The 15,388-nt window shown below is 41.9% G+C and overlaps 1 protein-coding gene across 1 annotated transcript in view; it reads right to left on the bottom strand.

Moving 5' to 3' along the window:
* ITPR1 (inositol 1,4,5-trisphosphate receptor type 1) overlaps positions 1-3,190 on the bottom strand; it is a 321,074-nt gene extending 317,884 nt beyond the window's left edge. The window contains exons 1-2 of the mRNA XM_060022942.1: positions 3,042-3,190; positions 2,129-2,205 (exon numbers count right to left, since the gene is read on the bottom strand). The gene's annotated coding sequence lies outside the window, so the exon portion shown is untranslated. The remainder of the gene's footprint in view (positions 1-2,128; positions 2,206-3,041) is intronic.
* Between the last annotated feature and the right edge of the window lie 12,198 nt (positions 3,191-15,388).

Raw genomic sequence — 15,388 nt, 5'->3', positions numbered from 1 at the left:
GAAAATATTTTGAGATAAAAGGCAACAGATCTGTCTTTAGTTCGCCTATTTCTTCTCTAAGCAAACATTCCATCTCTCCTTCCTCAAGAAAAGGTGCTAACTCCCTCCAAAAGGCAACCGCTGTGTTTAAATGGATAACACCACTGTCAACCCCAAACAACTTCCATGAGTACCAAACTGGAGGCCAGGAGTAATTCATTACGAGCATGAAGAACTTTCCCTGCCTGATTAGGAAATCTTGATAGGATATTCTGTTCCAATTTGAATTATTCAAAAAGCAGATTATACTTTCAACACACACACACGCAAGAGAAAGAAACGAAAAAGAAAAGTGTTCTTACACAACTGGCCACAAAGCAAACTGAAGGATACATGAAAAGACATCAACATTTCACAGTTTAGACTCACTGCAATTTAAACTTTCGAAGTATTCAAATGGAGAAACACCTGATTCTTGTAACCTGCTCAGATGCCTTGATGTAGACAATCAAGATGGATTTCAGGTGTGAGATAAACCCAATGATGAACTTAAGCAACGTTCCTTGTGGTTTGGTTTCTTTTATTCTCCTCATGCAGACTTGCAGCACACAGCTTACCAAAACGAACTCAGTACAACACCTAAGACCTCCTCAAATAGCCACAGTCTTTTATTCCTACATCTATGGCTACATCGTTTTCTTCTTACATCAAGGTCACTTTGTTCCTTCATCGTTTGGTGGGACACAAGCAAAAGTTATTCATCGACAGCAATAAGTTTACCACTTTTCCCAGGTACCCCCTTATCGCCCCACAAACCTAGATGCATTTGTGGGAAGCAGCAGAGTCCCAAACCTTGGGGTTATATCTTGCATCCACTGGGTGCTAGTTACCGGACAAGTGATTTCACTTTCTGCACCTCAGCTTCTTCACCTGTACCTGACTCACAGGGTTTCTGTGATGTATGGCTCTGGACCTGGCTTACAAGTACTTAATGGGCATTATTATTTTTAGCAACCAGAGAAGAGACCACTTTCTCCCTGCCTGCACCTTACTCTGAAGAGGGGACCTGAACCCAATCCTTGGCCTTATGAGTGCCCACGTAGCCATACGAGTCAAGAAAACTCCAAGAAGGAAGTAGACCTCACATATCCAAATCCTTCCCACTCCACGAGCACTCCTGAGGAGCTTATCAACAGGAAACAAAAGCACAATACTACTATAATGAAATGTCTGACTTTTCTTTTCTAATTAGCAAAGCCCGAAGATTGTAGCCCAGGGAACAGCTAAATATTTAGAATGTTAAAGAAGTTACAAAGACCCAGGCCCCCCACCCATATTACCCTATCGTTTACCCTCTTCCTGACCATTTCAGAAGAAAAAACTTGTGATGCTCAAATCTGGAGCAATGAGGATGTATGTGCACCCGTTGAAACCTCCCTCTCGTGAAGTGCAGTCTGAACATTTGGGGAGGAAAAAAATAGGAGCTGCTTGTGTTTACAGTTAAATGCTGCTCTAAGCTCATATCCCATGACAGGCACCTAAACCATAGGAATCCACCAGATTCCTTGATGTTCAAGTGGCTTCAAGTCAAGGGCTGGATGCTATTATCTTATGTTTCAAGAACTTCCCTTTTTAAAGTTCTAATTCTTTCAGTTTGCCAGCAACCACTTTCATTTCTTGGAACCCAATCTACTCTGATTAAACACACGTTCACAGTAAGAAAAAAGAAAGTGACTATTTTGAAAGAGAGAAGCAGATAATTTTTGCTTACATATCTTGGCAGATGAAATACACTGTATCCTTCAGAATTTAAATCATCAGCACACCACCTGGCAAGTTCAATTCTCACGTCACCAATGGGCATCCCTTTTACTGGTCCGTTTAATGTTTTTCTTTTTTTCCCCTCCTCTCATAAACCTTCAGGCTGCTTCACTTCTGAGCTAGGGCCAAAAGTACTAGGCAGGACTGCCCTCTGGATCTCATCCGCTCCCTAAAGCCCTCACCAAAGGCAGTGACAAATTTTGGAGACTGAGCTATGAAGTTTCCTTTTATTTCCTATTCCCCATCTCCATGACTCTTTAGAGGGAACTTAAATAGGCTTAGGACAAAAACTCCTTATTGATTACAGCTCTCAGGCTTCCACACTCACCTGACCCGGGTCAGGCACTCTGTTGCCAAAACACGCCCAGCCAGGAGTGCGAGTCTGGCTCCCCCCGTAGTCAGCTCCTAAATAATGAGAAAGAAGGAAGACAATATGAGATTGGCCAGATGTGGGTGCCTAAGAGAAATTTTCAAATTCCACACTTCCACTTCCGTTAGACTCCTTCCTGGAGAGACAACCCCGCTGCCCCCGCAACACACACACACACGACCACCACCACCAAATCTGACAGGTAGGTTGGTGGGATCACTTAAGTGAGGATTACAGGTAACTTCGCTTATTTGTTTCCAATATATAACTGACAGGTGAGACTAAGTGCGCACAAACTTCGAACGCGCCGAGGGGCTGAAACTAAGCGAAGTGTTTGGCAGATCCCAAAGCACTTGTTTCCCAGAGCGGAGGCCAAGTATCCTCATCGGGCGTGAGCTTCGTCCACACTTCATCCCTCACCGCTCCCGGGGTTTTCTTCCGTTTTTTAAAACCTCCCCACTGGGGCCCCAGTACACGCATTATTCTCCCAACCGTGCAGCACGAGGGACGGCTACATTTTAAGAAAGATTGTTTCCTGCAGCGGACTCACACAGGACACCCCCGCACACACCTCCCAAAAAACAAAACAAAACAAAACAAAACAACTGTTTCCTGCAGCAGCTGCAACAGTTTCCAACTTGGGGGAATGCCATTCCAATCCAGAATGGGCAGCCCTCAAAGCCAGTCGATGGAGTTCAGAATTTTTTTAACCTCAGATGAACCCCCCCAAAATGCCCTCTGTAAAAGAACCTCTAAATGCATGCAAGTGCGTGCAAATCCACCAAGAACTCCCAGAGAGCGAGGCAAAAACTTCTGCCCCCGGGGGAACAGTACCAACTCCCCGCGCCCTCTGCCCGGCCCCAGCCACTACCTTGGTGCCCGGGGAGCCACGCCGCTTTGGGGGAGGAGGGCGAGGAGAGGGGTTAGCAGCCGCTGGGTAATCCCATGTCCGCGAAGAGGGAGCTCGTTCCGCGAGGATGGAAGCGGAACACCCACACCTCCTCTCGGCGTGGGCTTTCTCTCTCCACCCTCTGCCTCCTCCTCCACCACCACCTCCTCCTCCTCTCCTCCCACCCCAGCAAGCCTGAGGAAGCGCCTCAGCAGCTCATCCACATGGTTACTGCACTGAGAAGCGGCTCCTGGCAGCTTATATAGGCCGGGAAGCTCCCTGGGCAATGTAGTCCGAGTCCGGGGTCGCGGCGGCGCCTGGGGCAGGGAGGATGAACTACACGTCCCAGAATCCTATGGGCTCCCGGGCTGGGCTCTAAATAGACGCACGCCGGGGCAGGGAGGGGCGTCCGGCCGAGAGTCCGGGCTTCAAAACGAGCTCGGGTCTGAGAGGCGGCTGGGTTTGGAGCCCGCGACCCAAAACCATCTCTGGGGGCGCCCCCAACCCTTGGGGACTCTCCTCCTTCGGCTGCCCCCTTTCCCTAGAATCCAGGTGTCACTGGGAGCAGAGGGCGGGGAGGAGCTCGGATTTCTGCTTTGGGAAGTTTTTACAAGCTGTTACCCACCCTTCCCCCGCTTTGAGTCCCCGAGCCAAGAATTTCAGAAATCCAGGGCACAAAAACGCCAGTGTTTGCGGTCAAGGATTAAAGGCGCGAGGTTGTCTTTATTTAATCTGCTCTGCCCTGTTCGGGTTTGCACAGAAAACTAAGTCTGGGAGCAGTGCAAGCGGGGACACAGGCAAGTGGCTTGAGAACACTTTCCTGAGCCCGAGCTGCTTGTGTGTTTCCTCGCCCCGCAGGAGGTAAAGAAACGCAAGCCTCTCGGTGCACAAATAAAGGAGCCGGGTTGTGACTTGCCAGCGCTGAGATTGAGAGGCAGAAAATAAATACAAACCGCGACCTCGGTCCTGACCCTGCTACAGGCAGCCCCTCTGCTCCCGGGAGCTGTAAATGCTTAAGTAAATAAACCGCAAACCAGAAAAATAAGGGCTGTGGAGAGAGAAGCTCATACAAAGATGCGCGTCCAGGCGGGGCGCCTTCCAGCAGCTCCGACAGGGGCTTCAGGGACAAGGTGGCTTTCAGCTCACTCACTGCTAAGTGATGCCTGGCTATAAGCTTCTGGCTGCGGCTTTTACAGGGAGGGCAAGTCAGCCTCAGAAGATGTGCGTTCATTCCTCAAACGTTTCCTGAGAGTCTACTGGATACCAGGCGCTGTGCCAGGCACTGGAGTATGGTGGTGAGCCAAAACACATCGCAGTGTTCCGGACAGGCACTGCCTACTGCCGCATAGGATCTGCTACAACAGCAATAGCAATAATAATAATTGGGGAGACTGATTTTGAGCCCAGCCCACATGCACTTTTCATCAGTTTTAACAACCCTAGGCATATTTATTATCCCTATTTGACAGACGCGCAACTGAGGGCTCAAAGAAATCAAGTAACTTCCCAAGATGACACCGTCAATTAAGTAGTGCAGCCTGGATTCCAAGTCCAGCCTGTAAGTGTACTAAGTCCTTGTCTTTCGGGAAATCCATCACAACTGCCTTAAACGGCCTCCCTCCCCATTTTGGGAGCAGCCTCTGAGCCCTTGGGCAAGTCATTTTTATCTCTTTGCCCGAGTTTTGCCATCTTGGAGGGAGAAAATCATTAGAATTTGCCAACTTTCTGTCAAGTTTGCTTGATACAGAGTCAACAGTCTTATGAAACTTCAGAAACAAATTAGGGGAGCAGCATAGCTGATAATTATTACTGACATAATAATGCCAAAACTAATAATAATTACTGACATTTATTGGGTACAGGCCATGTGCCAGGCATTACTCTAAACTCTTTATGTACATTACCTCATCAAATCCTATTAATGAACCTTTTTTTACTTATGAGAAAATTGAGGCACAGAGAGGTTAAGTAACTTCCCCAAAGTCACACAGGGAGTAGGCTGTCTGACTCCCAAACCTTGGTTTTTTACTACTGCCCTCCACAGCTTCCCCAATGTAAACATATGTGTTGTATTTGTGCATATAAGCGTTTAATCATCCAGGAATAGTTATCACATTCACCTTTGTCCCCTCCTCTCTTTCAGCATCATCCTCTGGTTGCTGGACACCACAGGCTTCTGCCTAATGCCTCAAGCTACCCCTCCCATCAGCAGGAAGCTCCCCCACCTTGTCACAACAAAGGGGTTCACACCTTTCCCATCTGTCCCCTCTCTTCCTCCATGAAAACAATCTGTTCTATTTCTAAAGGGTTTTTTGTTCTGCTTTTCATATTCAACAAATCGCTCTATGCTGACATAACTGGTAAATAACTGGTAAATACTAAAGCACCCTACCCTGTGCTTCTAATTCAGAAACACAGTGGGATTTTAACGTGGATTTTCTGAAGGAAATTTGCTCAAGTCTGAGGGCTGGAGTTGGGTGATTTTCATCCTCACCATATAGTGGACACTTGACCTTTAACTGCTTTCTCCACTGTCTTCCCACCCAGACCACAAGTTTCATTAAAGGCACGGACCGTATTTTATTTACGCTTGTATTCCCTACCACTCCTAATGCAGCAGGCCTTAGTCCTCTGTCTGCGCATTTTTTTAGATATGCAAAAAAAAATGTTCATTTTAAAAAGGTGTTTTGACAGGAGGTGTGGCAGGCATGTGGAAAGCTAGATGAACATATTTTTTGAGCACACATACCTTGTAGCCCATTTGCGTCATAGACTGTTTCCTCTACCTGTGTGTATGAATGGTCCTATTCAACATTTTGCAACTGGCCTCAGGTTCTGGAAGCTACTGGATCACTAGAAAGTAGTTTTGCGAAATTTGCTATGCTGCACAGAGGTTCTCTATGATGGAGTATGACTGATGATTGAATTCCCGATAAAAGGACCACAGCCCATTTCATTCTCCATTATCCATAGAGGGAAGGGGGCTTCTTTGTCTTTGCTGTATTTTTTTTCCTGGTAGAAGTTTCTAGATCTGTGCTTTCCAATACAGTACCCACTAGGCATTCGGGCACTTACGATGTGACTACTTGTAACTGAGATGTGAAGTAGGTATAAAATACACACTGAACTTTAAAGACTTAGGACAAAAAAATCAAAATATCTCATTAATAATTTTTATATTGATCACGTGGTGAAATGATAATATTTTGGATATATTGAGATAAGTAGATTATAAAAATCAATTTCACCTGCTTCTTTTTACTTTTTTATGGTATTATCGCAATATTCAAAATTACATATATGGCTTATATTATATGCTACTGGACAGTGCTGGTCTAGAACACCAAGAATCTGATTCTTGAGATCCAACTTGAGAAGATGACTAGCCCTGAAAGTTGCCATTTATGACTTTGCCCTTGAAAATGCCCTATGCAGGGAAGTAGGAGAGCTTTACAGTCAGGATACTATCACAGATTGAGCAGAAGTCTGAAGAACGTCCAAAACTAGCACACCAGCCTACCCCAGGGAAACCCCGCAAATAGAAACAGGTTCTCGTCAGCGGTATTTAGCTGAAAACTGCAACTGGATTAATCTTCTGAGAAGCCCACCCTCAAATGCTACCCTGATTAACACAGCAAGATATGCTGGAGAAAGCAAAGAACGGAAAAAAAATGGGTGTGACACCCAGATGCACCATTAATATCCATGTAGCTGTGGCCAGTCACCTAACTGTGCAGAGGCTCAGTGTTTTTGATGAGTAAAGCCAATAATCCTTGCCCTGCCAAGTTCACCAGATCAAATGAGTCATTGGACATGCTTGGCGTTGCAAGCTCACCGTAGCTGTACCAAGAGAGCCTTACCGACAAGCATGGGGAAAATGTTGATGCGTCATGATATAGTACTCAGTTCCAAACCAAACTTCAGATTATTAGGGCAGCATTAGTCCCAGTTTTCTCCCAGGCAAATGTCACAGTGAGCCTTGAGTACTTTCATTAATAGCTCTCCAAATCACTCTTAAATGGCAACACAGAATGACTGACGCTGAAGTCAGAGAATTTGATGTATTTTTTCGGGCCCTGTTGTGTTACCTACATGTGTACTACGTTTACTATCGGTAAAGAGAACTAGCTACTATATAGACAATCTTCCAACTGTTCTCTCTTGGTCATTGGTCATTATTTACTTTTTGTGGTGGAAGGATGGAGTCACAGTCCTCTTTGAGAATCTTATAAAACCCATGGACATTTGCCCCAGCACAACACAGATGCTCACAATTTTAGCACCAGTTCTTGAAATTTCTTGTGCCAACACCCCCAGTCTCATTCATAGATACCCCTACAAGACTAGATTGTCTTTTAGCTCCGTCTTTTTGTAATGTTGTCTTTCCAACCAGATACACTGTTTGAAGGTAGCGACCAGGTCCTATATTTGTGTAGCATGTAGCTCAGCTCTGTATACAGAGTAGGTGCACAGCATTTATTGGCTAATTCACTGTCGAAACTATAAGGATGGCCAGAAGAAATGATGCACAAACACATAGCAGCCCTACCTGAGATGGAAAAAGTGCAGTCGGCATTTGGACAAGAGCAGAAGAGAGACCAATTTGGCATGGAGCTAGGAAAAGTAAGGTGTTTTTCCTGAGCCCAGGCTCTGGGTATCCTCTGAGGCTAGGAAAAGGCATGAACAGGGAGAGGCCCTATATTTGCTGTCCCATCTCTGGAATTTAAAAGAGAATCCTGGTCAGTAACCTTGCATGTGGAGGGAATCTGGGTAAATTGTCAATGATATAAAATCGGGGAGGCAGCATAATAGCCACAGAAGAATGCAAAAATTAAGCTCTCACTACCACTTTAAACTATATGAAAGTGACAGCTATACCATCTCTGATTATCGCTGCCAACATTATCAAGAACCACGTACGCAAATCAAGAGCACTATTGCTTTCTTACCCATTATCTTCCTGTGACACATGCAGAACCAGGGCTTTATTACCATCACAGACATTTCCCCCATCTCCTGCCTCCCATCTGTAGGACTATCACCCTCAACTACTCTGGTAGCCAAGCTAGACCTAGGGACTTGAAGAAATCTTGGGAAAGTCCTCATTATTTTACCCCAGTGTTTGAAATGAAAGGCAATCTGTCAAAAGAAAAACAGAAAGCTTTTCCTTACAGAAGATTTCAGCTAATACATGTAGAAGGAATAATAAAATTAGAAAATCACCGTTTTGCAGCTTCTGCTGTAAACATGTGTTTAGGCAGATATCAATAAATGCCAAACCTCCTGGGCGAAATGTTGATGGGAAGAAAGATATTCATATGGTCCTTAAAAATCACCTCCCACACTACTCACTAATTACGAAGTGGAAAGTGGACCTTTACGGTGAAGAAATATGTCAATCACCCACATTAACCAAGGAGTCAAATTTACCATCAAGAATACTGGAACAAGCAGAAACTATTTACATCCTGATATGATTCTATAAGAAACCCACAATATCACATGTGAAACGATCTTGCCCAAAGTGTTTCAGCATACAGTCAGACAAACCCAGAATATGGGGCATTCCACAAGACCACTGGTCTGGATGCTTCAAAGAAATCCGTGTCATGGAAAAACTAAATGGCAGGAGGACAATCTAGTTTTAAAGGACTAAAACAAACATTACAACTAAATGCAACATGTGACCAGTGATTGGATCCTGAATTGGAAGAAATAAGAGAATATATCTATGGAAGACATTTTTCAGCAACTGGAAAAATTTGAATCTAGATTGTATATTAAAGAATATTATGGAATTATTCATTTTCTTGGGTGCAATAATGGTATTGTGGTTCTGTAGGAGAGTGCCCTTGTCCTTAGGAGGCATACCCTAAAGCAGCGGTCCTCGATGGTTTTGGCACCAGGGACTGGTTTTGTGGAAGAATTTTTCCACGGAGTGGGGGAGGCGATGGGTCAGGCTGTAATGCGAGGGATGGGCGGATGGGGAGTGGCAGATGAAGCTTTCCTCGCCTACTGCCCTTCACCTCCTGCTGTGCGGCTCGGTGCCTAACAGGCTGGTGGACAGGAACCCGGCTGCAGCCGGGGGGTTGGGGACCCCTGCCCTAAAAAAGTATTTAGAAGTGGAATCTCCTGGTGTCTGAAACTCACTCTTAAAAAATGCATATGTATTTAATCTGAAAAAATTGTTTATGTATTTGTACTTGTCTACTTCCTCAAAAAACGATCTAAAATCTTGCCACATTTATAGATATTTCTATGACCATTTCTGTGATCATTTCACAGTTACGCTGGAGAATTATTTCATAACTTTGAAGGTGATAGTTAAGTGCAATAAATTATTTTAAAATTTCCATTTAAGTTTCTCGGTAAAATGTAAAACAAGCTAGTTCCTGTAACTAGGCATATTTGTGTCAAAGGTGTCCAAGTTATGAGTAATTCATTGCAATTACTTAAGGTCTTTTCAAGGCAACCAGAAAAGCAAAGCAAATGACGCATGAGAAAAGGGAAATGGAAAACTTGAGAATTTTTACAGACTTCATTTTTCCCTTCTCCTGGGCAAGTTATTTAATGATCAATAGACCTGGTCACTAAAGCAAGTACTGAAATCTACTTAATTCAGTTACCAATCAAGCAGAACCTGCAGCTTTTTCACTTCACATGTTATGTCAGTGTATCCAGACTCAAGAGAGTTAACTGCTTCCTTTTGTTCCCACTTAATTTTGTTCCCAGATTAAAGTAGTATTTCCCTCTAATTGTAGTTTTAGGACATGGGTAATCTGCATCATGAGTTCAACCCAGATGGAGAGTTTGAGTTTAATCCTTCACGAAACAGATCAGTGAGGTGGGGTCAGCCCAGGGAAGTGGGGTTGGAGAGGTGGGGAGTAGAGTAGAGGGATTTATATAAGAACACTTTATTGGCTACTTAAGTACCTGGCTGTCAGTATTAAACTGATATTTAATGGGTACCTACATACTCTACCACATGCTTAGCTGGGCACCGGGAAGCGTGGAAAAGACTGAGTAGAACGCAAAGTGTTTTGCTGTCCGCTTTTTCTGTATCATTACCTTCCTTCCAAAGGAATTTCAGACTTTCAAATGTGGTGTTTAGAGGGTAACAAAGAGGAAGATTGGCTGCTTTTTAATGGTTAAGTTGTAGCCCTTAGATGGTCTTTCATCCCATTTCCTTCATTGTCCTTCTTTCCAGTAATATTTTGCAGACCTAGCAGCTGTGACCTAGGAAATCGCCCAGATGTTGTCCAGGTCCTCCGGGCTTCTTTAATTACTTCAACCACCATCTAGGGTGATGAAGTAGTTAAAGAACGGAATATTTCTCCGTTAAAGATACACATTATCAAGATGATTCTTTGTCATGGAAACACTTATATTGAATATAATATAGCAAGTGAAGGAGAGGAATAGCTTCTTGTGAGTAGTTTCTCTATTCAACTCTCCCTCAAACAAGCCCTTTTAATTACACTTATAGCTGTGCTACCTCTCAGGGGTAGGAGGAGGAAGCAGAAAGTACATCTATTTTAAAGGCAAAGTCTCACTCAGCACCTGAGATGCCTCGAGAAGTAGATGAAGTTGGCAATCCTTGATGCAAATGAGCGATTCTATGCAGATAAGTGTTCACTAGAAAAAAAAATTAAACAAGCAAATTGTACTCTCATTATCAAAAATAAAGATATTTGGAAGAGAAAGATTGTTTCAAAAGAATCCCATTCATAGGAAAAGCAAGGCCTTTCTTTCTGAGTTTTTGAATATACTGTTTTCTACCTGAATGAAAAAAACTCGTAGTAAGGCTCAATGAAAATAATTCCATGTAGTAACAAATAAACAGAGCTGGTCTTTCCAAAAAATGATTCCAGTAAGAATTTACTAATTATTTTTAACTTGTGCATAATTGAATGATCATTTGACCTTCAGAAAAAGCAAACTATTTCAGATCATGTGGTTTTGGAAAACTACACTTGGCTTGAGAAGTAGGGTGAAAAGCTGTTATTAGATAGATCTTTGTATTATGTCTGTTGCCCTTGCTTTCAAAAAAAGAAGTGTACATTCTGACCCCAAATCAGTGTTAGAAATTAGGTTCTCAGGGCTTCCCTGGTTGCACAGTGGTTAACAATCCGCCTGCCAAGGCAGGGGACTCAGGTTCAAGCCCTGGTCCGGGAAGATCCCACATGCCGCAGAGCAACTAAGCCTGTGCACCACAACTACTGAGCCTGTGATCTAGAGCCCGTGAGCCGCAACTACTGAGCCCATGTGTCACAACTACTGAGCCTGCGCTCTGGAGCCCATGCTCCGCAACAAGACAAGCCACCACTATGAGAAGCCCACGCACCGCAAGGAAGAGTAGCCCCCTCTCTCCGCAACTAGAGAAATCCCACGCACAGCAACGAAGACCCAATGCAGCCAAAAATAAATAAATAAAACTTTTTTTAAAAAAGAAAAGAAATTAGGTTCTCAGATTAATAGCCTTTATTTCTCTTCCACTTAGCTTATTTTCAGAACATTATCACAAGGGAAGAGGCACCAATATTAAAAAAGAAAAGGGCAAAAAAAAAGGCTTCTTATAATGCTAACCTATTTTGGAACCATGTTTTGAAGCAATAGAGTGGCACTTGGTGACATGTCAATGCACATTCAAAGTAAAAGAGGGAAAACACTGTCATGTATTTCATGGAATAATTCTTAATCAGCAAGTAATTAAATTTTGATTAATTGCAGCCATTCAATTATAATCTTATTTTTTTGTCTCTATCTCATTTAAAATGTAGTAAAAGCAGAAACATCTTGAAGAAATGAGGAAACAGTGGAATTTGCCTTAAAACTCTATTTTGGAGGGGGGAAGAGGTCATACATTTCTATCATTCCCCCATAGGGAAGAAGCCTGTTTGGGAAGTTTAGGAAACTTTTTGTACATAGGATGGAACACCCTGCTAGAGACATGTCACTGGCAAATGTTGGCATCCATAAAGCACACAACAGCAAAGAGAGCTGGCAGATTTTGGTAGAATTTTGAACACTTGGGTTGTTTTCAGAGTATTTGCCAATGCTACGTTCTCTGATTCCATGGGTTCCCCAGTCCCTCCACAGCGCCTGGCAGATGGTGGATACTTGGCGTCTGTTTATTATATAAACATATGAAGTCAATCTATTTCTTAACATTATGTATATGCCTGTGATATCTGGGTCTCTAAGGATCAGTTAAAGTGGTACTGGAGACCCCTAAAGTATCATAAACAAACTAGGTAGCCCTGGTTATTTAATATTCATTTACATGTATTAAGAAAAGTGTACTCATTTAAAATTTTCTATTAAATTAAAATACAGCCAATACTAACTAGTAAGTTATCCTAGATAAGTCAACCACGCCTGCAAGTAGAGTCGAGTCAAAATGCCTAGATTTTTCCACTCCTAGTTATCTGTCTACCCAAGGAAAAGGAAGACATACATCCATACAAAAACTTGTGCACAACGTCCATAGCAGCATTACTCATCATTGGCAAAAGTGGAAACAACCCAAACATCCATCAACTGAAAAAATGATAAACAGAACACAGACTATCTATACAATGGAGTATTATTCAGCCATAAAAATTAATGAATTACTGGCACATGCTATAAGACAGATGAACCTTGAAAACATTATGCTAAATCACAAAAGGCTGCATATTATATGATTCTATTTATATAAAACATCCAGAATGGACAAATCTATAGAGACTATGTAGATCATTGTTTCCCGAGGCCTGGCAGGGAATGGGGGTGCTGGGACGGAATGGAGGGGACTGCTAAATGGCATGGAATTTCTTACTGAGGTGGTGAAAATGTGCCAAAATTGAATGTGATTATATGCCTCTGTGGTTATGCAAAAAGCCATGGAACTGTACACTTTAAAAGGGTCTATTGTATAGTAGATGAATGATTTCTCAATAAAGGTATTACAAGAGAAAAATGCTGGGTTTGAAACCTGGGGCCCTGCCACTTACTAACTTAGGTAAATTACTTATCTGAAAAGGGGCCAATATAGTGTCTCCCTCATGGGGTTGTTGTTATAATGATTAAAGGAGATAATTCTAGGGAAAAGCCTCAAATATAGCAAGCACGTAAGTGGTAGTATCAGTCGTTATTATAGGACATTGGCTGATCCACTGCCCTTGCTGCTGTGTTTTGAACCATTTAGTGGACACCACAGGACCATAGCCAGCAGTACAGCTGCATGTGAAAAGGTGACCTGAGCCAATGGCTGCTCTTTAATTAATTAACTAACTGACTTATTTTTATGTTTAGCTTAGTTCTATTTTCTTCTTCCAGTTTTATAATTGACTTAAAGCACTGTATAAGTTTAAAGTGCACAGCATAATGACTTTTACACACATCATGAAATGATTACCACAATGTTTAGTGAACATCCATCATCACATATAGATACAAAATTAAAGAAAGAGGAAAAAAAAGTTTTTCCTTGTGATGCCAACTCTTAGAATTCACTCTCTTAACAACTTTCATACATAACATACAGGAGTACTAATTATATTTATCATGTTGTACATTACATCCCTAGCACAATAGTTATTTATCTTATAACTGGAAGTTTGTGTTTTTTGAGTGCCTTCATCCAATTCCCTCTCCACTCCCCTCTGGTAACTACACATCTGATTGTTTTTCTTCTGAATTAGTTAGTTAGTTACTGAATTACTTAGTCTGTTTTTGGAGGATAATTGGCCTACAGCACTGTGTTAGTTCCTGGTACACAGTATAGTGATTCCATATTTCTATACATGGAATGTATTTCAAAATGATCACCACAATAAGTCTAGTTATGATCTGTCACCATACAAAGATACTAGACGATTATTGACTATACTCCCCGCACTATACATTTGGTACCTGTGACTCATTTATTTTGCAGCTGGAAGTCTGTACCTCTTAACCTCCCTCACTAATTTCTCTCCCTGACCTAACCTCTCGCCTCTGTCAACCACCTGTTTATTCTCTGTATCTATGACTCTTTCTGTTTTCTTTTGTTTGTTCATTTCTTTTGATTTTTTAGATTACACATATAAGTGAAATCATACAGTATTTGTCTTTCTCTGACATTTCACTTAGCATAATAATATACAATGGGGAAAAGACGGCCCCTTCAATAAATGATGTTGGGAAAATTGGACCGCTCCAATCAAAAGAAAGAAACTGAACTAGTCTCTCACACAGTTATAAAAATAACTGCAGGTCCCTCCATGTTGCTGCAAAAGGCAAGAATTCATTTTTTACGGCTGAATAATATTCCACTGTATTCGCCACTTTCTTTATCCATTCATGTGTTGTTGGACACTTAGGTTGCTTCCATATCTTGGCTGTTGTAAATAATGCTGCAATGAACATAGGGGTGCATGTATCTTTTTGAATTTGTGTTTTCGTTTTCTTCGGACAAATACCCAAAGTGGAATTGCTGGATTGTAGTGTAGTTCTATTTTTTATTTTTTGAGGAACTTCCATACTCTTTCCCATAGTAGCCACACCAGTTCCATTCCCACCAACAGTGCACGAGAGTTCCCTTTTCTCCACATCCTCGCCAACGCTTGTTATTTGTTGTCTTTTTTATTACAGCCATTCTGGCAGGTGTGAGGTGACATCTCATTGTTTTTTTTTTTTTTTGATTTGCATTTCCCTGATGATTGGTGTTGCTGAGCATCATTTTGTGTCTGTTGGTCATCTCTATGTCTTCTTTGGAAAAATGTCTTTTTAGATTCTCTACCCATTTTTTTTAAATCACTTTATTTCATTTTTTGATGTTGAGTTGTATGAATTCTTTGTATTTTTAGATATTAACTCCTTATCAGATATATAATTTGCAAATATCTTCTCCCATTCAGTAGTCTGCCTTTTCATTTTATTGATTATTTCCTTCACTGAGCAAAATGTTGTTAGTTCGATGTAGTCCCATTTGTTGAGATTTGCTTTAGTTTCCCTTATCTGAGGAGACATATCTAGAAAAAATATTACTAAGACTTATGTCAGAGAGTGTACTGCCTAGGTTTTCTTCTAGAAGTTTTATGGTTTCAGGTCTTACATTTAAGTCTTTAATCCATTTTGAGCTTATTTTTATAACTGTGTGAGAGACTAGTTCCATTTCATTCTTTTGCATGGAGCAGTCAAATTTCCCCAACACCATTTATTGAAGGGGCCGTCTTTTCCCCATTTTATATTCTTCCTTCCTTTGTTGTGGATTAATTGCCCATATAAGTGTAGGTTCATTTCTGGGCTCTCTATTCTATTCCATTAATCTATGTGCCTGTTTTTGTGTCAGTACCTTACTGTTT

The sequence above is a fragment of the Delphinus delphis genome, chromosome 10 (assembly GCF_949987515.2).
Source record: "Delphinus delphis chromosome 10, mDelDel1.2, whole genome shotgun sequence".
Classification (NCBI taxonomy): domain Eukaryota; kingdom Metazoa; phylum Chordata; class Mammalia; order Artiodactyla; family Delphinidae; genus Delphinus; species Delphinus delphis.
This window is presented reverse-complemented; position numbering and strand designations above follow the sequence as displayed.